Source organism: Protopterus annectens, chromosome 1.part2 (genome assembly GCF_019279795.1).
Source record: "Protopterus annectens isolate FY-2018-M chromosome 1.part2, PAN1.0, whole genome shotgun sequence".
Taxonomy (NCBI): Eukaryota; Metazoa; Chordata; order Ceratodontiformes; family Protopteridae; genus Protopterus; species Protopterus annectens.
Window position 1 is genome coordinate 1171015047 of NC_056727.1, and position 22135 is coordinate 1171037181.

At 40.7% G+C, this 22135-nt stretch overlaps 1 protein-coding gene across 6 annotated transcripts in view; it reads left to right on the forward strand.

Annotated features, from left to right (window-relative positions):
* LOC122792271 (kinesin light chain 1-like) overlaps positions 1–22135 on the forward strand; it is a 1642552-nt gene that overhangs the window by 1613073 nt on the left and 7344 nt on the right. The gene's annotated exons all lie outside the window — the stretch shown is intronic.

Consider the following 22135-nt stretch of genomic DNA (forward strand, 5'->3'; position numbering starts at 1 on the left):
TTTTTTGATGTTTAGTTGAATATGTGTGTCAAATTGTAGGTTTTCATCTATGGTGATACCAAGTAGTTTAGCATAGGGAATGATTTCTATAGTAGAATTGTTGTGGCTTCTGATTTGGAAAGAATTATTATCAGGTGAGCAGGATTTTGAAGAAGTGAAGAGTAGTATTTTAGATTTGTTAGCATTTAGAGATAAATGGTTTTTCAACATCCAGTCCTCAGTGGCAGAGAAGGCGGCTTGTGTGTAAGATTGAAGTTCTGGGAGGTTGGTGGCTTTGCAGATTAAAGTGGAGTCATCAGCATATTGTACTATTTTAGTATTTGTGATGGCTGAGTGGAAATCATTGACAAAGATGTTAAAGAGCATAGGGCCGAGAATAGATCCTTGGGGAACTCCACTAGGGGTGGGAAGGAAGTCAGAGGTGCCTTTCTTCCATTTTACAGCTTGAGATCTGTCAGATAACTTGAAAACCAGGACAGGGAGTTGTGAGAAAGTTTAAGATTAGCCAGATGGCTAAGGAAATGGGTATGGGAGATAGTGTCGAAAGCTTTGGAGAGGTCTAGTAGAACTCTAGAACGATATTTCCGGAGTCACGGGCATGGTTGACTATCTCTAAGAATGAGAGGAGAGCAGTAATAGTACTATGGCCAAGGGCGGAAGCCATGTTGGGTTTGAGAGATTAGATGGTTTGTGGTTAGGAAGGGCATTAGTTGGGTATGAACGCATTTTTCCAGTATTTTAGATATTGGGGAGAGGATGGCTATGGGGCGAAAGTTATTTTGCCGCCTTTGTGAAGACGATGTATAAAGGCAGAACGCCAGAGCTTGGGGACATAAGATTCTTGTATGGATCTGTTGATTAAGATGCTAATGGGGAGGGTGATGCCCGTCTGCAACAATTTTTAAGAACTTAGAGAGAATGTTATCTGGGGCATTGGAGCATGGTTTCAACTTGCTGAGGAGTTTCTTTATGTAGGAAGTTGGAAATGGATTAAGTTCAAAGGTGGAGGGGTGGGTTTAGAGGCTGGGGTAGAATGACTAGCTTGTAGGGGTGGGGTGTTTGGGAAGGATTTAGTTAGTTCAGCAATAGATTTAATAAAGAAGGAGTTGAATAGAGAGGCGATTTCTGCATCAGTCTTAGTAGTATCAGGGCAAATGTTGTTTTTAGTGCCTGGGTGAAGGAGTGAGTTGATGGAGTTCCAGAATTGTTTGGGGTTTGTGGAGTGGTTGGTCTGGAGTTTCCTATAGTAGAATTGTTTATCCTTGATTATGTGTCTTTTGGTGAGGTTGTGGAGTTGCTTATATTTAAGGAGGGTTTTGGGAAGTTTATTGTGCTGGGAAAGTTTCCAGCATTTATCTCGCTGTTGCATAGGTTTTTTGGTTTCCTTGGTTAGCCATGGTGCAGGTTTGGGTTTGACTCTTAATAGATCGTGGAGGTGCTTGGGTATTAAGTACATTGAGGAAGGTGGAATTGAAGTAATCAACAGCGTTGTCTAGAGGGAGTGTTTTTAGAGTGTTCCAGTTAGTTTGTTTGAGGGTGTTAGAGAAGGTTGTAGGGTTGAAGTTAGTAAGGTTATGAGTATGAATATAATGGTGCTGGTGAGGGGAGGAATGGGTTGCTCGAAGGATAAAGGCAGGCAAGTGGTCACTAATAGAATCAGGAAGGATGCCAGAGTCTAATATGTTGATAGGGTGGGTAGTTAGTATCCAGTCCAGAGTGGATCCTGGAGGATTGGTTTTGTTGGGTCTGGTGGTAGAGTTAGTAAATTGGGTGAAGTTGAAGAGATTGACAGAAATGGTGGGATTTTGGTTGTTAATTTTATTCCAGTCTAGGTTGACGTCACCTAGAATGTAGGTCTCTAGGTGGATATTAGTTGAGACCCATTGGAGGATATCTTCTAAAGTAGTAGTGTTGTTACCTGGGGGAATATAGAGGGATATGATGCAGATACTTTTATGAGTGTTCATTTGTAGTATGCCTATGACAAGTTCTGCATTGTTAAACTGAGGAGTGGGATTTAGGTAAGGAATAACGGATGTGTATTAGAGAATATTAAGGCTACTCCTCCACCTCTTCTATTCATGTGGTCATATCTAATGGTTTGGTAACCAGGTGGTAGAATTTCTGACTCAGAGATTTATGGTTTTAACCAAGTTTCGGAGATGGCTACTGTGTCTGGTTGGCTCTGGGTAAAGCCAGGCATGGAAGTTAGTTACTTTATTTCGTAAGTTTTGGGCATTTAGAATAACTAATTTAAGGCTTTTGAAGCAGGCAGTCGTGATGGTTTTTGGAGGGATGGTGTTGCTGATGGAACTAGGTCCAGGGTTAGGATGTATATCACCTGCTAGAAGTAGGTGGATGAAGAGAGGTGGTAGTAAGTGGTTAAATTTTCCTTTTGAGTGTGGGGGATGATATGGAAGAGGTTTAGAGAAGTTGTGTTTTGCTACTGTGGGTAAGATCTTTGGTTTGAAGTAGTAGAGGTGGTTGAGCTGGACTAATGAGGCTGAGATGGTGTGGAAGGGAGGTATTGTAAGGGTGAGATGGAGGCGAGGAGAGGTGCAGTGGGATGAGAGAGAAGGGGGAAGAGGGGAGGAGAAATAGGAGGTAGCATGGAAAAGTAGAGTTAAAGTTAGTAAGATATTAGTAGGGGTTAGAAGGGTAGGTGGTGAAGAGGAGTTCATAGTGAGATGGTATAAGTGTAGAAGATGGAGTAAAGAAGGAGTAATAGTGAAGGGGAGGTAGAAGGTATGGAGTGAACAAGGGAAGAGGAGTAGAGTAGAGGAATTTGTATAAGGGGCGTGGTTATTAATTGAGGGGTGGGGGTGAGAGGAGGACTATGAGTGGAGGGGAAGAAGAGGGGAGGTGACTTTTGGCAAGAATAAATGTAGGAGTACTGGGGTGGGTGGGAATTGGGGGCAGGGTAGGGGAGCGGAGTTTGCTGACAGGGAGAACGAAGAGGGTAGAACCAAGAGAGGAGAATCCTGCTGGAGAAAAACAATCTGTGAGAGAAGCTATGGACAAGGGCTAGTCCTGCCAAACTGGGTAAGTGTCGATCTAGGGCAAACACTAAGGGTAGGGCCAGAGAATGACTGGTTGGGAATAGAATAATTAGATTAGTAGCTCATGCGATGTGATTTAGAAAGTAGCATAAGTAGAATACATATACTGGGGAATGTTGACATCTAGTGGTGGAAATGGGGTAGTGCTTGGGTGCTAAAGACTGTGATATACCAATGGGATACATGGAGCTTTGTAGGAAGGATGTTGGGGCTTATGGCTGCGGGAGGCTGCAAGCACACACACGAGAAGTCAGGTTAGAAGGGGATAAATGTATGCATACAGTTCCAAGGTATGATTAAACTACCTACACAGTGGGTTTCTGACTTGGTTCCCAAGGCAGGTAGGTCACAGTTTAAACAAAACGGGCAGTTCAGGGCGTCCATTCAGAGATGGCAGGAGAGCTTTCTTTGAAGTTTAGTAGCAGGGATGGCACCTGGGTAGAATGGCTGTAAAAAGAGAGAATAGAGTTAGAAATTGTTAGGGAAAGGGGACGAAAGTTCAAGAGAAAAGAGAGCAAGGGGGTATACTGCTGAGAGGAAGAGAAGGAGGGGGGTGTGGGAGAGAAAGGAAGACAAGATTAATAAGGAAGGAAGAGTGCAGGGAATATCAGATGTAGTAGAAAGTGAAGACACACAAACAAATACCACATACAATTGTATTTACTATACTTAAAATGTTACTTAAACCAGCTTTAAAACATGCAGATTCCGCTTGTTTTGCGAGCACCATAGACCAGAGTGTGAAGACACTATTAGTAACATGCTAGGAGATTTAGCAAAATGGCTTGCTGGACACAATAGGTGAACTTTTAGAGTATATCATGGGAAATGACAAGTGAGAGCCCATAAAACAGTTCCAATACTTAGTCGCTACCACATGTAAACATTTAGCTAAACACAAGAGCAGAGCATACTATGAGCAGTGTCAATGATTGCAAAAATGCTAGAACTTATAGCTAAAGAGGAGATAAAAACACAGGGAAGCAATTCAGAATATCAACAATGCCCTTAAGTGGAGCCTACAGAGAACAGGATCAGTTGGCTATATAATGCTAGAGATATCTAGCTATTTCATAGGCATATGGATGGATTAAACTAAGCGATGCACTTGAGCAGAGCAGTGATCGCAAAACTGAGGTATTGCTGATAGAAGAAGCTGTGTGGCTAGTACTGCAATGGACTTTATATAGCACTTGAGAAGTTTAGCTCTTTACATAACTGTAGATAGCACGCGGACAGGATATGGCGTGCTTTAGAGTCCACTTGACGGATTCAAATCAACAGCATTGAAAGTATGCTACACTTTGAATGTTATAGCACTTTACATACTGTGGATAGCACGTGGACAGGATATGGCGTGCTTTAGAGTCCGCTTGGCGGATTCAAATCAGCAGCGTTGAAAGTACACTACCGGGTAGTTAGAGGGCAGGTTGGAAAAAGCACGCTGATACCTGGTGCTAGGCTCAGACATCAAGTTAAAAAGTTAGTTGTGAATCAAACTTCAGTTCCAGCTAAAATACACAATACAGTTTATGAAAGAAACCTTGGCCAGAGATGCAGAACATAATCCAACAGCAGCATAAGCCAGAAAATATCAGTACACATAAACAGCAGCTGAGTAAGCCAAGGATTCTTGGAGCACATGCACAACATCTACATAAGCCATGGATCCTCAAAGCACATGAACAGAGACGGACCAGCCGTTTCACACAAGGCACATTTTAAAAAGGGCAGGAGTAATAATATCCACAACCTTGCTCGTTCCTGTGAAAGCAGTTGTCTAGAATGAAAATAAAGTAACAGTACAATATCTACACAGCAGGATAAACATAACCATATAACCTACCAGTGAGACGAGCAGCCAGCCGCAAGACCATTTAGGGGCTGTGGAAGCTAAGGGGAACAATTCAAAAATGGCGCCACTAAAGCCACCAACTATAAGTAAACTTTGGGAGAAGGTTAGGGAGGGGGTTATGGGAGAACAGGGATCCAGGATTGGAGTAGGGGGAGGGGGAGGGGGAGTGGGAGGTGACAGAGCCAAGAGAGGAGAATCTTGCTGGAGAAAAACAATCTGTGAGAGAGGCTATGGACAAGGGCTAGTCCTGCCGAACTGGGTAAGTGTCGATCTAGGGGAAACACTAAGGGTAGGGCCAGAGAATGACTGGTTGGGAATAGAATAATTAGATTAGTAGCTAATGCGATGTGATTAAGAAAGTAGCATAAGTAGAATACATATCCTGGGGAGTGCTGACATCTAGTGGTGGAAATGGGATAGTGCTTGGGTGCTTAAAGACTGTGATGTACCTATGGGATACAAGGAGCTTTGTAGGAGGGGTGTGGGGGCTTATGGCTGCGGGAGGCTGCAAGCACACACACGAGAGGTCAGGTTAGAAGGGGATAAATGTATGCATACAGTTCCAAGGTATGATTAAACTACCTACACAGTGGGTTTCTGACTGGGTTCCCAAGGCAGGTAGGTCACAGTTTAAACAAAATGGGCAGTTCAGGGCATCCATTCAGATGTTGATTTACAGTATAAATATTTTATGTGCTACATAACCCTCCTTCTGTGAAAGAAAAGTACCCTGTTTTACATACCTGAGGTAATGTGAAAACTCTCATGTGTCATCTGTTTTAAAAAATGTAGATAAAGTTTCCAGTAGTTAGTTACCTTTGTTTTAAAATTCCAAGCAGTAACATTGGTCCTTTAAAGTAATGTTAAAACAATTCATATCATAGTAGATGCTTTGAGAGATTTGGCTGTAACAGTATCAGTCTTTTGCTTGTTCTTTTTGACATTTGTCCAGGAGTTTGATTCTTTTGATTTTTTGAAAGAAGGTGACATCCAATCCACATCTTCTGGTAAAGTAATCACATTATTAGTTTTAATAAATGAAGAGGCTTCCTCTAAGTCAATAAAAGTCCTCATCTCGTTGGCATACAGTATTCTTATCTTAGCTGGATATGCAGGTTGTGCCTTGATGTTATTTTGTTTCAGAAACTTTCATTGGCCACACTTTTTTACTTTGTTCCATTATTCTAGATGAATAGTCGTTATCAAATCTTATCAGGCTCTGTTTATATTTTAGAGGTGCCTTCCTCCCTTCAGATGGGTCCGGAGCCGCTGAGTAGGCATCGGCTTCTGAAGGTGTTTTCAGACCTTCACAACTTACCATTAAACCTACAGCCAAGTCTAAAACTCCATTAAAGACAAATAAGCAAGTACAGCATTCACCTGGACAGGCCTCCATGCCTAAAAAACAGATGCTCAAAATGGCCGAAGACTTAATTACTCTGATCAGGGGATCCCATTTCCCCTCCTGATAAAAGGCTTAGGCAGGATACAGACTATGATTCCTCTGACCTGGTTTCCATATATTCTGATTCCTCTTCAGACCAGGGATACTCTTTACCCCCCTATGAGGACTCTGATGCTGAAGAAGCAATTCCTTCAGCCTCTCCTCCTGAGGATTATTCTTTTGGGGAAACTTTACATACCATGAGGGAGCATTTCCATTGGGAGGACCAGGATTACTCAGAAGCCAAGAAAAGGCTCAGAGACTTTCTTTTATTGCCTCAGCACAGGCCCGTTGCTATTCTGCCAGTGTTGGATATTGTGGATGATGTGTTCTCTGAATCCAGTTTAAATCCTGATTCTTTACCCCCTGCACCAGTCAAGCCAGACAGGTGCTACAGAGTCCCTGACTCTCACAAATTTCTTTATAAAAACCCTGTTGCTGACCCAGAAACTATTTCCCAGGGTCCCAAAGGGGTAGTGGCTTCCACGGCTAAAAATCCAGTTCCCTCTGACAGGGATTCTAGAACATTAGACAGATGGGGGAAGAAAGTTTGCACTTCTGCAACTTTAGCAGTGAGGGCTTTAAATTGCCAGTTTCACATGCTTAAATACCAACAATATTTAATGTCTCAGTTAAAGCAGAAAATGAGTACAAGTGCAGAACATCCTGACTATAAGGAAATGTAGGATTTATTGCATGCAGCTGAACAAGTGGGAAAACATACTTTGCAATGTGGTTTTGATTCATTAGAGGCTTCTTGTAGAGCAGCAGTTACAGGATCTGTGATACGAAGGCATGCTTGGTTAAAAGAACAAAGTTTACCAGATCATGTTAAGGCAAAATTATTGGATGCTCCTTTACAGCAAGATATTTTATTTGGTGTTAAGGCAGAGGAGGTATTAAAGATAATGGAGGATAAGGCAAAATCTATGCAAACAGTGAAGGATTTCTTACAAGTACAGCCACCTCGATTTAGCAGAAATTGGCCTACAAAGAATTGGTCCTTTCCAGTGTCAGACAGGCCACAAAGAGGCAGATACAGACGCCCAAGAGGCAGATCTCAGCCCCAAGGCTCTTACAGACCATGACAATGGGGTGCTTCAACCCCAAAAGGAGGTGAAGACAAGTTACAACCTTACAGGAAACAGTCCCAATGACTTCTCCGTTCCAATGCCAAGCTCTTCCCTTTTGGCAGCTCCCTTAGGATTCAAACTAGCACCTTTTTCACAGAATTGGCAAGCAATCACCCAAGACAAATGGGTTCTGAATATTGTGTCTCAAGGTTACAGGTTCCACTTTCACACTTTACCAAGGCTAAAAGGAATGCCAGACCTGCCACAGAATCAATGGGCAGAGGCACAAAAGCAAATTGCAGCCCTCATGGACATGAGAGCTATTCAAAAAGTGCCACACCAGGAACAAGGACAGGGATTTTACTCAAGAATTTTCCTGGTCCCCAGAAAGGACAAAGCCTGGAGACCCATATTAGACCTTTCTACTCTAAATACTTACCTGGATCTTCCGAAATTCAAAATGTTGATACTACAGCAGCTACTTCCCATGTTGGGCAAGAAGGCTTGGCTTGTTACCTTGGATCTCAAAGAGGCATACTTGCATGTCCCTATTGGACAAAATTGCATACCTCAGATTCATAGCTGGTTCAGTGCACTACCAATTCTCTGCACTGCCCTTTGGCTTATCTACTGTGCCCAGGGTCTTCACAAAGTGTCTGGCACCAGTAATTGCATTTTGCAGACAAAAAGGAATTCAGATGTATCCATACCTGGACGACTGCCTGATTCAAGCAGAGAGCAAGGACATTCTTCCAAAGCATCTGGCATTTGTAAAAAGGTTGCTAATTTACCTAGGGTACACAGTAAACGAAAAGAAGTCAAAACTAGTGCCCTCACAGGAGATAATATTCCTGGGTGCCAGCTTAAATACAACGGCTCATTTGGCTTATCTCACGCCAGACAAACAAGGACAACTGACTCAGTATTTTCAATTGATGGCAACAAAGTCCCAACTCCCTGCAAGAAAAATTCTGCAGGCCTTGGGATTCATGGCATCCTGCATACTAATTCCATATGTCAGACTGCATATGAGGAAATTACAATGGTACCTAAAAAGTGTTTGGACTCAACACTCTCACAGCTTGGAAACAGTAATGCCACTAATTCCCTGCCTACAACAGGAGTTTCGATGGTGGGCACAGGCATGTCACCTCAACAAGGGTCAGCCTTTCACTCTACCCACAGCCAGGCAGATTTTAACAACAGATGCTTTGGATTATGCCTGGGGAGCACACATGGCAGGAAAATGTATTCAGGGCAAGTGGACCACAGACCAAAATGCATCTCCACATCAATCAAAAAGAGATGATGGCTGTACAAAATGCCCTAACAGCTTTCAAGGACCTTCTGCATCCAGGACAATTATTATTAAAGACAGACAACACCACAGTTATGTGGTACATAAACAAGCAAGGGGGCACTCATTCTTACCCCCTATGCAGACAAGCCATGACCTTGTGGAACACAGCTCTAACTTATCAAGTTCATCTGCAAGCACAATTCCTGCCAGGAAAGAAAAATACTTTGGCAGACAACTTAAGCAGAAACATCATGGATCCTCACGAATGGAAATTAAATCCACAAGTCTTCAGTAGGATAACGCAAAAATGGGGGTGCCCGGACATAGATATTTTTGCCTCCCCACTGAATTGCCAACTACAAAAATTCTGCACAAGGGCTTATCACTCACAAGCATGGAAAGTGGATGCTCTTTCGTTCAGCTGGAAAAGCCTAAAAGTTTATGCCTTCCGACCACTGCCTCTCCTATCAAATGTACTCCTAAAAGCCAGACAAGAAAAAACACAGATGATCCTGATTGCTCCAGACTGGCCATGCCAACATTGGTACCCATTCTTAAAGAACTTGGCTCAAGGCCCACCTTGGATTTTGCCTCAAATTCCACACCTTCTGACTCAACAAAACAATCAGATTCTGCACAGTCAGCTCAAATCCTTAAACCTGGCTGCATGGCAGATTCATTAGCCAAACAGACAACACCTCTCTCTAAAGCTGTTATGGATGTTATTTTGGAGGTCAGGAGGCCTAGCACCAGGAAATCTTATTCAGAAAAGTGGAAGAGATTCTGTGCCTGGAATCAGGCTCAAAGCCTTGACCCTCTTGTCCCAAACATTCCTCAGATACTACAATACTTAACTGAGATGCTGGACAACGGACTATCCTTCTCATCCATTAAGATCCACGCCTCTGCCATCTCGGCTCATTACAACACAGATCCTCCTATTTTCGCTCACCCATTGCTAAAGCAGTACCTCAGAGGGACTAAAAACATAAGACCGCTCCGGAGAGCACCAACACCTACTTGGGACCTCAATTTTGTCTTGGAAAAACTCACTTTACCTCCTTTTGAGCCAGCCAATTCAGCAGAATTAAAATATGTATCATGGAAAACTGCTCTGCTTCTGGCAATAACCTCAGCACGAAGAGTCTCAGAACTACAGGCACTAATGGAAGTGGAGCCTTTCACCATTTTTCACCAAGAGAACAAACCCTTCTTTTATGCCTAAGGTGGTATCCAGTGTGGCTCTTATCCAAACTATTCACTTGCCAACCTTTTATCCAAATCCCCAGAATAAAGGGGAGAGACTTCTACACTCCTTGGACATACACAGACTATGTTTCTACTTGGACAAAACAAAAACTTTCAGAAAAACTGAACAATTATTTGTATCATATGCTGCAGGATCACAGGGAAAGGCTATTTCAAAGCAGACCATTTCAAAGTGGATAGGACACTGTATCTGGTTCTGCTATATACAGCATGGGAAGCCTGTACCTAGTAACATTAGGCCACATTCCACCAGGGCAACTGCCACTTCCACTGTCTACCTTAGAGGAGTACCTACCAAAGACATTTTGGAAGTTGCAACTTGGAGTTCAGTGCACACCTTTACCAAGCATTACCACTTGCCTCTTTATTCTAGGTCCAGAGCTGGCTTTGCCACTGCAGTGCTGCAGGGCCTCATAGCCACACCAAACCCTCTATAGAACCAGCCACCCTGACTCAGCTTTGGTATTCAACCCAAGTGTAATGACTGCAGCAGTGAGAAACGATGAACATAGTACAGTTTTGTACCTACCATAAATGCAGATGTTCGAGTGTCTTCACTGCTGCAGTCCTGGTTACCCACCCGCCATCCCCTCTTTCTTACCTGGGTCATATCTATACCTTTCTACACTATACTCCCTATGTGGTGTATTTGCAGGTTACTGAAGGTTTTATTTTTACCTTATTGTATGTTTTATTAGCAATATGTATTGCCTACCTTTTTGGGGGCACCTGACATCTGGGGCAAGAAAAACTGAAGAAAATGGCGTCGGCTGCATCTTATATACCCCTGAAGCACTGACGTCAAGGAAGAAGCGACAGCAACCGACACTGGACCAAGACTTTGGAACTCTGGCCGACTGCGGGACCGCCTGACGGCAGGATATAACCCAAGTGTAATGACTGCAGCAGTGAAGACACTCGAACATCTACATTTATGGTAGTTACAAAACTCTACTTTATTTATCCTCTCTCTATTTTCCGAGTCATCTACTTTATTAACCAACCAAGTGTTTTGTTTAAGAAGCAGTTCTTTCTGTGTTTCCTCTTCCTTAAGTCTGCTTTCCAAGTCATTTAGAGAAACCTCTATTCCTGTTATCCTTGTCTGGTGGTGGTGTAGCATTTCCTTGAGGGTGTCAGCCTGTTTTTGACTGCTTGTTTTAAGATTTTCCAGGTTCTCTTTAAAATCATCCATCTTCAAAGACAACTCCTGCAGGGTAGATGCCATCTGTTGTAGTTCCTTCTTTAAGCCAGCATCCTGGTGAGAATTCTTTAAGTTGCTCATTTTAACAAGTGAATATATCTCCAAGCTTTTTGACAGGAAATTATTTGTAAAACTTCACCAAAGTTTCTAATTATGTAAATTAGTCCCTTATCTATAAGATTTTATACTTTGAAGAAAAAAAAAAGAATATTTTTCCTGTCTTATTTAACTAGTTATACGGAGCTCTAAAATACTGCTGCTTTCAGTTAGCCATTCAGGCTCAACCCTATCAACATTTTTTCTTGAGAGCTAATGAGCTTTATTTGATATAGATAAGTAGTTTGTTCGAGAGTATGGGAAGCCTCTGGGACAAGAATCTATCCCTCCAGCATGTTCTGTTTATTGTGGTGACAAGGTCTAGGTCACTAGAGCGTGTAGCTCAGGGGGATTGGGATTTCTTTAAATGGAACATGTCCAAAAGCTCTGGGTTTGACATAGCTTTGTGTGTTAGGCAGAGATCGCCTCTGAGTAGGCGATATGCAATGGAGTAAAGCTGCAGTTTTTTGAGACTGTCTGCATAGGCCATCTATTTGAGGCCGGTAATCCTCTTTGTGAGGTATTTCTGCGGCCTTTCCAGTTGTTGTAGATGTCTTGTGAGGTACATACCAAAAGGGGCATTGTACTCTATAATGGGTCTAATGAGTGACGAGTAGAGGGGAACAATGACCTCTTTTTTCCTGGATGAGAAACCTTTTGTGATGAGGTGTGCCACATAGAAGGATTTCCTGACCACTGTGGCAATGTGATTATCAAAGGAGAGTCTACTGTCCACCTGTGTCCCAAGGTCTGTATCACACTTTCGGTGTTAAGTAGACTACCGCCTGTGTGGTAGTTCATTGGTACAGAGTTTTTACCTAAAGGGATGACAATGCACTTTTTGGCATTGAGCTTGAGGCCATGGCTTTGACACCAGGTATCTGTCTCAGCAAGGCCCTTTTGTAGGATGTCCACATCTTTTGGGGTTTTGATTATGGCTCCTAGTTTGCAGTCATCTGCGAACTTCATTGGCCAAAGACCTTCTGTGTTAGACTGTACTTCAGAGAAGTAGATACCAAACAGGAGAGGACCCAGGATGAACCCTGTGGTACTCCACTTGTCACTGGTCTGAAATTGGATTTGGAGTCTGCTACTTTCACAGTGTGGATTCTCTCAATGAGCCAGTTGGCAACCCATCTTGTGACATAGGGATTTATACCTAGTTTAGTGAGCTTATCTATAATTCCAGAGTGGGGGATGGTGTTGAAAGCCTTAGAGAGATCTAGATAGGCTGTGTGAACCACCTTACCCTCATCTACAGCTTTGGTGACCACTTCAAAGAAGTTTGTCAGGTTCAGGAGACATGATCTGCCTTTTACAAACCTGAACTGGGTGGGGTCCAGAGTTTGGAGATTACCAATGTCATTGTTTATAAGTTCCATGATGATACATTCCATAGCCTTGCAGACCAGGCTCGTCAGGCTAATGGGGCAGTAGTTTTAGGGGTCTGTGGTGGCTCCCCCTTTGTGGAGTGGGATAACCATCGCTGTGCACCCATTTTGTGGGCGCATAGCCTGAGGTGAGGCTATGATTGAACATGGTACTTAGGTGTGGTGTCAGTTCTTTCTGTAGTTAATATAGAACGCAGCCTGGGAAGTTTGTCAAGTCCCATGGATGCTGTGTTCTTGGCTTCGAAGAGTTTTTTTTTTTTACCTGTGCAGCCGTGATTACAGAAACTTTGCATTCTTCCGGTATAGAGATGGGCCCTTTAGGGGATGAGAGGGGGGTAAAGTTAGCACTGAACCTATCTGCCAGGATGTTGGCAATATCAGTTGGTTTTGTATATTTAGTGCCATTGTGCTGTAACTCAGAGCAGATCTGAGTGTTGTCTTTGAGATTCTTGACATAGCTATAGAATGCTTTGTGGTTGTCTTTAGAGTCAGTGGCAATTTTGTTCTCGTAACTAGCTTTGGAGGATTTTATGAGGGATCTCAGCTTCTTACTGAGGCTGACCAGGGAGTTCCTCAAATCATGGGATTTTACTCTTTTTTGCAACACTTTCTTCTGTTGTTCTCCCTGGAAGTAGAGGACGTCTGTGAAATTTTAGATGTCCCTTGCATCATACAACCAGGGATCAGCCTTTGTCTACCCACCTTCTTTTACTTTTTTTTTTGTCTGATGTAGTTCCATATGTCAGACAATATTTTTATTCTCAATTGACCATTCAGTGCACCATAGGCAAAGTGTTGTTACTGTCTCAACCTTTTGTAATATGTTTCAGCTGTGATGTCCAAGATGCAATCTCATTTCTTTAGATCAATATGTAGAATGCAATGAGGGGCTGTGGCTTGTCATAATGTTTAAGGTGTTTACCTTGGAGATACAAGGTATAGGGTTTGATTCTTACCTTTGGTCAGTATTTGAGTTATTGGCTAGGCAGACTGATTGCCAAGTATTCATCTGTGAACCACACTTGGTGCTTCCAGAAGCTTCTGGCTCTCACTGGCCAGCACCTTCACTACTGTCTTTAGTTCCTTCACCAATGTGGTTTACTTTATATATCCCCCATCAGTGCCAAACCCAGTGCCAGTCCCCAGTTTGGCATACAGTTACCATATTTCAGTTCAACCACGGTGCAAGTCAGCAGAAATCTGGCTGACTATGGTGGTAACATAGTACTGCTGGGCCCTTCTCATGCTTCAGGAATTGCTTTACCATTTCTGGTTCCTCCAGGTTAGCAGGTTCTTGAGGTAGAACAACTGTTATTTATCCCTGCTGTTTAGTTCAGAAAATCTACATATATCTTGTGTCAAAAAGCATACTCTGAAAACCTACATATATATATATTTTGTGTTGAGAAGCCTATTCTGAACTGTCTTCTATTAGACCACAGCCTTGCTCTGTCTCTTGTCCTTCTCCAGTTAGGAAGAAATATAGTGAACAATGGACCAGCAAGTTCCAGTCTATAGAATATGGGGAACCAGTTGGGGGCTCCTGTACATGTTATCAAATCTCGTAAGATACAGATGAAGAGGAGACCATAGATTTGGGTAGAGTTTGTGGGAACATGCTGGAGAAAGTTAAAGGGCCTTAGTAAATTCTCTCTTCTTCTTCAAGTTCTAGAGTCCACAGAGGTGGTGGCAATCGCCTCTCCTTAATTCAGGTTTATTTCATCATCACAAAGGGGTACATGCATTAGGGAGTCTATTCATCTAGTTTTTTTCTTGCAGTTTTGTTCCCACACCAAGTTGTACATTTCCCAGTACTGCACCATACAGAAGGTAGCTGTCCATCAAGAGGCTTTGCAGTCCTGCAGAAGAGAGCCATCCAGTGAGTTCTGCAAGAAAAAAAAGCTTTCAAAGTGTGTTGTTCCTTTTTCTTCCTTGTGCCCCTCTCCTAAAAAAAAACAGAACCATTTTGGATCTCAGTGACATGAATTGGTACATGAACAGCATATGGTCTGTGTTCAGTCCATACTTCTGATTTTCATCAATTAGGACTCTTTGCTGTCAGGACATTCTTGGCATTTGCCATGAAGATGACATATGAAGTGTCTCCAAAGCTTTCAGTTTAGGGCCATTATTGAAGGCCTTTCTTTGACCCCAGAGATTTTTACAATTTATTTCTCAGAAAAAATCTTCACCATTTGGAAGTCTTCTAGTGTGAGATGTTGCAGCCTAAAGCTGTGGTCATTAGTGGGCAACTAGCCTATAAAAGAACAACTCATGTACTTTCTTCATTTTTTTTCAAAATAAACAGTTAATCTGCTAGTCCCATGGTGTTATTATGTTGGTTAGGTCTTGATTTTCACAGCAGTCATGGTAAAACTCCTTACAGTTTTGTTTTTTTTTCCAAATTAAAAGTGCAATTCACTTAAGTTTAATACCTGTCCTGTTACCTTTGGGACAGTCCCACTTTTAAGCAGTTTCTCCCATGTCCCGTGGTAACAACAAGTAAGACATAAAAATGTCACTGTTTAGGAACTTTTTCAGATATACACAAGAAGTCATAATATTTTCATGGGATTTTTGCTTTGTTTTTCAGCCCTAAACTGCAGACGTTATGGGCTGATAATCCTAGCAAAAGCCCATAAAAATGTAAAGCTTATTTGTTTCAACATTGTCAGAGCTATGTTTGTGTCCCTTGTGTGGTGACATAAACCAAGATGCAAATTTAAGCAAAAAAAAAAAAAACCACTGCAGAAGTAAATCTTTTCCTTTCTTTCTTTTTAGCTGCTAAAGCAAGATACAGAATTATTGCTGGTGAAGAGCAATGCCACTGCAGCATAACCACACTTCCAAAATTCAGTTCAGCGTATAGGCAGTGTATTACTTTATGAAGCTTATTGGGTCTTGCAGGAGAGAAAGCAGCAGTCAGCTCTGCTTCTCTCTTCAGAACAGTAAGCTGTTGCTGCCTGCATTGAAGTAATGTCAGCATCTGTAAAAAATAAGATTTTTCAGTCTTGAAGTCTCACCAGAGCAACTTAGACACTGCGTGTGTGTGCGTGTGTGTGTGTGTGTGTGTGTGTGTGTGTGTGTGTGTGTGTGTGTGTGTGTGTGTGTGTGTGTGTGTGTGTGTGTATACGCACGCGCATATGTTTATACGTCTGTGCTTCCTGCAATAGATCTTCATCCTCTCCAGAACGAGTTCCTAACATTTGATGACATAGGCTTTAGCTCACATGTGACTCAGAATAAGATGAAGCAGATATTGAAAATTAATGAGTGAAACTGCAATGATTGGCAGGGAATATTCTAAATCATAATGTGTGTATTTAATGTATTATGTTTTGTAATTTCTTTTGGTTATCATTTGTATTTAAGTGGCTGTCCAGATAAGAGTTTGTTCACTTTTTTTACATTCAGGGCAAACACATAAAGTAGGTTCAGAACATTTTTTTTCTGTACAACTTTAATATTGCCTTTTTTAACCAAAAATAATTTAAAGATATTTAGATGTGTTGATATACATACAAATATTGTTTTCAGTGTGTTTATGCTACCTGGTCTGTTATCCGTTGCCATTCTATGGAAATTGCATTTCATGTCTACTGTTAAGGCAATATTCCCTTGCATCTACAGAAAAACCTGTACCATCAGACCTTATTGATTGCATGTAATTACATCTGCAAATGCAGACATGTCTGTTTTATCCTCAAGTCTACTTTGTCTAGTTTCTAAATGAGCAGAAGTTCCTATGATATACTCCCTTTAAATGAAAAAAAAAAGAAATAGTCATTCTGAACTCTTTCAAGTTCCCTCCATAAGCATTCAGTCTAGGTAAAATAAGTAGTTATCTGTTACTAAGATAATGTTTACATCAACAGAGACAGATGTCTTAGTCTCGCAGGTTGTATAATGTTTACTGCCATGGCAATTACTTCCCTGATTTGGCATACATTAATATTTACGTTATATAGCACTTTGACCCACTTGGCAAAGCGTTGTGTATGCTCTTATCTTTATTAGGTATGATGTTAGCAAAGCTCTTTGGCAAGTAGAAAACTTTTCCAGCTGAAGAATGCCTATGTATGCAGTCACGCCATTTTGTGGTAGTCTCCTGCAAAGTAAACAAATACAAAGTTCGCAACAATCACACACACATACATTTTTTGACAAGGGATGAAAGGAAGGGAAGATATAAAATGCCATCATTGAAATGAGAAAAATATAAAGTGGTTATGACAGTAAGTGCCACTGTTAGAAGAATATAGAATATAAAACAGATGAACAAAAATACTTAGAAAGATGTAGTAAAAGCAATGCACGGTATCAGAATAGACCAGGATATCATTCACTGTTGTAAATAAACTAAAGATATCAGCACAGGCAGAAAAACTTAGAAGATATGCAGATAAATATAAAGGACATGTGCAAAATAAGCAGTTCATTAATGACCCAGTGTTTTATAGAGAACTGGGAAAAAAAGCAAAAGTAATAGAAACACCACCAAAAAAGATGAAATAGACACATTTTGGAGAAATATTTATAAAAACGATGTGGAACAAAAGAAAGATGTTGAATGAATAAAAGAAACTGTAAGAAATTCAAATATGCAGGTTAAGAAATGGATATAAAGTAATGGCCAGAGAAATTGAAACAAAATTTAGAAAAGCTTCTAAGTGGAAAATCCCAGGCCTAGATGCAGTCCCTAACTTGTGGCTAAAAGTATTAACATCTTTACACAAAGATTTAACCCTGAATAAAAATTACTTATATGGGCATCTCAAACAGAACAGACACCAACCAGGCTGACAACAGGAAAAATGGTAATCCTCCTTAAGAGTAAACATGTAAGCCATCCTAAAAGCAATAGACCAATAATTTGTCTTCCAATGATGTATAAACTGTGTACTGGAAATGATGCAGAGAGAGTTTATAGTCATTTAGAAGGAAACTAAGTCATGGCAATAGAACAAAAGGGTAACAAAAGAAAGTTGTGTACACAAAGGATCATTAGTTGTTAAATAAAGCCATGATAGATGCTTTTAAAAATGGGAATAATCTAAGTATGACATGGATAGATTACAAAAAAGCATGTGACAGCATCCCACATTTATGTATATAGGAGTGCTTACAGATGTATAAGGTACATCCTATATTGATCAGTTACATTACAGTGACTATGAAACAGTGATAAGCCACTTTGCAATTAAGCTATGACTAAGGGCAAATTATGGCCCCAGGGATAAAAATCCAAAGGGAGCCATTCCATGGTCATTCTTTGTTACTGCTGCTGTTTTGTCTTGCCCTCAACTCTTTAAGCTGTTTACTTAACAGAAGACTTCTCATCTACTTTTTGTGGATGACTTAAAACTGTACAATTCATCTGATGATGAGTTAAAAGTACAACAGCAAGTTGTTAAAACTTTCTCAGATTATATGAGAATGACATTTGGTTTTAATAAATGTGCAAAAGCAACATTTAAAGCGCGAAAACTGCAGTACCAAGAAAATATCAAGTCTGGCACAGGAATGTGATATAAAGGAACTTGAGCAGGAAGGAGTGTATAAATAGTTGGGAAGTGATGAAAGCTCGACAATCAAACATCAAGAAATGCAAATAAAACTCAGTAAGGAATGCTTCAGAAGACTAAAACTAAAATTGAAAACAGCCTTAACATCTAGAAATAAAGTCCAAGCTGTAAGCCAGTTTGTTCTTTCTGTTTTAACTTACAGTTTTGATATGATTGACCAGCCCCTACTGGATTAGTTGAACAGGAAAACAAGAAAAATGCTTCACACATATCAAATGATGTATAAAAATTAGTAGATACCAAGATTATATATTCAAAGCTGTGAAGGGAGGTATGGGTCTCCTCAAAATTGATTACATGTGTAGGTCTGCAGTTGTGAGACTGCATACATATCTGCTGACCTCATCAGATCCAAACGTAGTAAAAGCTTTAAAACACGTGGAGAGGAAGTCCAAGATATCCTCTCTGCTTAGTTTAGCAGAAGCATTCCACTGTTAAGCAGGAATAGAAATCAAACCAGAAGCAGACAAAAATGAGACAGCAGCTGAATGTGCCAGAAAATAGAGGAAAGAATATAAGGAGAAGGATCAGATGAGAAGGAAAAAATGTGGAAAAGCTGTAAATATAGTGGCAATTCTAGAACTCTCCTGGAACAACCTCATGTTGATCAGGATTGGACACAAGGAGAAGTGAGATGAAAACAAAGGATGAAGCAGAAAACCGTGTACACACTGTGAGTTTTGAACAGTGGTTAATGGCAATTGAGGAGAAATGGAGAAATAGCAAAGTAATGGGATACTGAAATGGCTGTGTGGGTGGATGTATCAAAATTATACGCATTTTTCTTTCACGTACATGTCCAGAATTTTTGACATGGAAAGCTAGCAACCCTAAAATCGTGCCCTATCTTACATGTACTCCTTAAAATAACCTCTAAGGCACATTTATGGGGCTTGCTTGGGATCCATGATTAGTTTTATAAAGGCCCCCAAGGTTGTTAGCTTAGTGTACACCTATGAGCCTGATAGATGTGTGTACCATTTGTGGAAGTTGTTTACTTTGAGCATGTTTGAATCACTTTCTTAGTAACTTCCCCATTAATGAGGTCTGTGACAAGCAGTGGAATAATGTGCGCAGGCTGCACCCACAACATTTCTTGCTTGGTTACTACATAGCTGATCAGTAAATCTTTTATTTACTGCTCAGATAAGCAGCCAGTTGTAAGAAGCATTTTCATTTCCTGTACTGCACAAAACTTTGTTTAGGATGCAAATGTTTATGAATACTGCCCAATTTATGAGCTTCCATATGGTACCAAGTAGCTTCTTTCAAGATGCTCAGATGTTGTGATATTTATATTAATGTAAATGTGGAAATATTACTTATGCTCACAACTAAAAAAAAAAAAAAAAGCAAATGGCGCTGAAGCCAGTGTAGTAATGCAACCAGTAAAATAGAATAAATTAAAAATTGGAACAAACTCTATAATGGTTTGCATCTTTATTGAACAGCCATCAAATATGGTGCATTTGTTGCTCTTCATTAAAGATGCACTTAGTTTTACCTTTATAGAACTTGTTCAGTTTTATGATTTTAACTACTTACACACACAACCACTCCAATCTCCAGTGTCCTTTTTATTACAGACACTCACACCTGTGCCTTCTGTCACTCTCACTTTTCATAGGATACTGTTGTGTAAGTTGTGACTTTATTTGTTTTGGTAATATAATGAAAATATGTTTTCATATTTTCATTTGCATGACAACTAGATATTAAGAGCACCTCATGTTGCACATTCCAGTTTTGTCCTGTCCCAACTCTCCACTTGATGCCCCTCTGACCTGTGTGACTCACATTCTGCGCAATATAAGTATTATTGTCACTTTCTGAGGATGGCCGTCGGTAATTTGTAACATGTTTTAAGGTTGACTGGGCTAGTGGCAGCTGGCTATAATAAAGTTCCTTTAAACTGGTTCTAATTTTCATTCTTAATTAAACCTTATGCTTGTTCAGACCAACCAGTTTTCAGAATCATGTTAGTTCAGAGGGTAGATTTTTTTTTCTGCAGGGCATATCATCAGCTATGCAGCAATTCATCTAGTAATTTATAACTCAGATTAACAATGCAGTAAACCATTCAGGCAGTTATTGGGGCACAGTTATGTTTTTTTTAGCAATGACCACATTTGCTTCCCTGATATTGGATTGGAAATATGTTGAGAGCAAACACAGACAACATGACTATTATGTACTTACTACAACTACAAACAAATGGAGACAGCCTATAGCTTTAGAATTAATTTATTAAATGGACAACAAGGTATCTGGTAACTTCATACCACAATGCATGATAAAGCAAGATGCTCAAACCTGAGTATGTGTTCATACCTAGATCTGCAGTTACCATACATTGTCCTAAGTATGTAGTTATCATGCAACAACCCAAAGTATATATTCTGTGTGGGTCTTTCACCCACTTCGTGTTATGGATGGTGAAGTACCACGGCTTTGTTATAGAGTAAATTGGTGGTGGTCTTTAACGCACCCACTGCTCCCATTCCTCCCAAGCAAGGCACTGTAACAGTCTACCAGTTTTTGTATGTGCTGTGTTCTGTTACTGTATGCAGGTTATCCTACCATATTATTAGGCACTTCTTGGACAAAGATAGTCCCCCACAGAAGAAGCGAGCTGTCCAAATGATCACTGTCACTCATTCTTCCTCCAGTCAGCCCCCTGATGCCCATAGCACTCTGCACCCTATTGTTGTCTATGGCATATGGACATCCTGACCCCACAGTATCATGATAGCCTAAAACTGATCAAATTAATATTTGCTGTATTATTATAAACTAAAAACTGTGTGCATACAAATTACTAACATCCATTAATGTATTTGTTGTGACATGTCAGTTTTTAATTCTAAGACCCGTAATTTATTTCACTGCTGTCCCCCAGTGAAGAGCATACAGGGCTCAAAGAACTGAGGTAAACCTCTACTGAAGAGATATTTTATGTACATATATATTATATAAACTCACATATACAAATATGCATGCATACATGGATACATAGAAACATGGATTATCTTCATTCTTTTGGGTGGTCATTTGTTTGACAGAGTGAAATATTAAAATTCATTGAGTGCACTTATGATCTAGTGTTGCAGAAAGATTGATTATGGAATGCACGTTGGGATTTGGGATTTTAATGCTGAAATTTTTGGAAATCCCTACATTTTTGGAGTTATGTCCTGAATAGCTTGTCATACTAACTAGCTATAATTGCATTGGTAAGGTATGCTGTACAGTGCTCCTCTGCATTACACTGTAGTGCTGTACACCGCATGCTTGAATGGCAGTGATTCTTGAATGAGGCACCAACATTACAGATGTTTATAGTGCTGGGGGGGGGGTGGGAATCTGATGCTCTGCATGGTTCCATTATCATGAGCTCCAGCATCAGGGGGGAGGGGTACACGGATGCTTGTCTTGACAGGTTTTCCTACATTGTACAGGACTCCATTGCCAGTATGGATTTTCCTACTCTGCAAAAAACATATAAGGGGAGTTTTCATATGTCTCAGAACTAGCATGTTGCTGAGGAATCTACAAGCACAAGGGGGCGATCAATGCAGCTATGGGCTTCACAACAGCTGATTGTACTCTGATGGAATCCTGTAGTTTATACTGTGGGAATCAGCACATACAACAATGTTTAGACTTTTCTGAATGCTGTATGATTGGCAGGAAGTTGGGTCATTAGCATAGGAGGTTAGTGATTGTGGTGCCATAGAGAAACTTTATGGTGTTGGTGGAGTTTATGAATCAGGCAGAACTACATATGCATTTCTGTTGTGCCCAAAGCCATTTTTGGTAGTATTTTGGGTTTGAGTGTGGCCAAAAGATTGGGTGTTGTAAG